Below are 2,215 nucleotides of genomic sequence, written 5' to 3'. Positions count from 1 at the left end.
CCTGAATATATTTCCTCTCGACCCAACATTCAGTACAATTGGTATAGAAGCCGGGGTGGCAGAGAGAAAGAGGGAGGGGGCAGACCCCTTTGCTATATTACATGCAGTTTGATCTATCCACGCAGGGCCGGCAGCCATGTATCAACATGACCACTATCCGCAAAACGGAACCGACCGCGCCAGAGGATGGCGTCGTCGCGACAGGCTTTCAAAGTGGCGGTCAGGGACGGCGTTTCCTGTCTGAACACAACCGCGTTCCGCCGCTTCCAGAGGTGCCAGCAGCACAGCTGTACGAACGCCTGTGGCGAGGCAGAGTCGACAGCCGCGAAGGCGTCGAAGAGATGCAGAGCACGCACAGAGGCCCTCGAGGTGGAGAGGCGCAGAGAGCACCAAAACGCACTCGCGAAGGGGCAACCGAAGATCAAGTGATCAGGCGTCTTCAGGCTCGCCCCGCACTCCGGGCACCCAGCGCCCCGCAGCTCGACGACGTGTTTCTTCAGCAGATTGTCCCGAGTGTGGATACGGCCGAGCGTCAGCAGCCAGGCGAAGAACCGAACCCTGGAAGGCGCTGGCGATCTCCAGAGAAAGGCGGCGTTCTCCACCACCTCTCCGCGCAGGCGGAAGAGCCCGTAGGCTGCGCTCGACGCCAGCCGCCCGCCCTTCTGATCGCAAAGGATCAGGCTGCGATCGTCAGCTTCACCCTCGCCCTCTCCCGCCCGCCCGATGAGCGGGAGCAAGAGGAGGCGTTCCCGGGCTGCAGCAGTGGTCAGCCGTGGCACAAGCACCGCGTCTAGCCCCAGGTTGCGGACAACCCAGACCGAGACCTCCGAGCACGTCGCATGTGAAGCCAGGGCCGGGAAGACGCACCGTACGGGCCCGCAGGGGAGCCAATGATCCTCCCAGAAGGCCGTCATCCTGCCATCCCCCAAGGAGACGCGGGAGAGAGCGCGGTAGACAGGCATAAGCCCCCGAAGCGCAACCCAGTGCTCGCCGACGAGCCCCGAGCTACGAGGGTCTAGAAGGAGACGCCCCCCAGGGCGCCCCAAACCCAGGTCGCCCAGCGAGACAAAGGGACAGAGTGGAGTCGGTGCAGGATCTTCAGAAGGAGGGCGTCATTCTGTGTGGCGAGGTCGCGGACCCCCAGGCCTCCCTCCTCCTTGCCACGGCACACCAACTCCCAGGCAACAAGACACTGCGCACCGAAAGCTCGCTATGCCGCGTTCCAGAGGAATGAGCGGCGGAGGGAGTCCAGCGCGCGCATCACCTTGGGAGGCAGCTTGAGCGCGCCCATGGCATAGGTTAGGAGGAGACGGGCACACCAGCCAGCAAGGTACCGGTCGACTTTGGCGATGATGAAGTGGAAATCCGCCAGAGAGAGCTTGTGGCATGACAGCGGGAGCCCCAGGTATGTCTGCGGGAACCCCTCCACCCGGCACCCCATTACCGCAACAATCGCGGCTAGGGTGTCAGCCTCGTCAAGGATCAAGCGTAGCCGGACCGCCGCAGACGGACACACACGCATGATGATGAGCGTGTCGTCCGCATACTGCAACACCAGCGGCGGCTCCCCGTCAAGCAGCAGGTGACGCAGCAGGTCATCCCGGCGGATCAGCCTCTGGAGCACGTCGGCGACGAGGAGCAAGAGGTAGGGGGAGATGGGATTCCCTTGCCGCAGCCCGCAGCAAAGGGGAAACCACTTCCCCAGGACGCCGTTGAGCAGGACCGCGGAGCGCGAGGAGCGAAGGATCAAGTCCATCCAATCACACCAAAGCTCAGGGAAACCCCTAGCCAGCGCGATCACACACAGGCTCTCCCAGTTGATGCAGTCGAAGACTTTGGAGAAGTCTAACTTGAAGACGATGGAGGGGGCAGCACGCTTGTAGCAGCACTGCACCATCTCCACCGCGTAGACAAAGTTTTCGGCGATGCTTCACCCTGGGATGAACCCGGACTGGTCCTCGTCGATCAACAAGCCGATCTGCCTCTGCAGCCTAGTGGTGAGGCCGCGGCACAAGATCTTGATTTCGGCGTTTTGCAAAGAGACGGGGCGGAACCCGCCCGGCGTCGGCACCCCCTCGCTCTTCGGGAGCAGGGTGATGAACGCCCTGTTGATACTGTCAAGCCGAGCCGACCCGTCGTAGATGGCAGCGAACAGGCGCTCGATGTCACGCCCGACCGTGCCCCATGCGGCATGGTAGAATGTCGGGCCCAATCC

The sequence above is a fragment of the Triticum dicoccoides genome, chromosome 4A, assembly GCF_002162155.2.
Source record: "Triticum dicoccoides isolate Atlit2015 ecotype Zavitan chromosome 4A, WEW_v2.0, whole genome shotgun sequence".
Taxonomy (NCBI): Eukaryota; Viridiplantae; Streptophyta; class Magnoliopsida; order Poales; family Poaceae; genus Triticum; species Triticum dicoccoides.
This window is presented reverse-complemented; position numbering follows the sequence as displayed.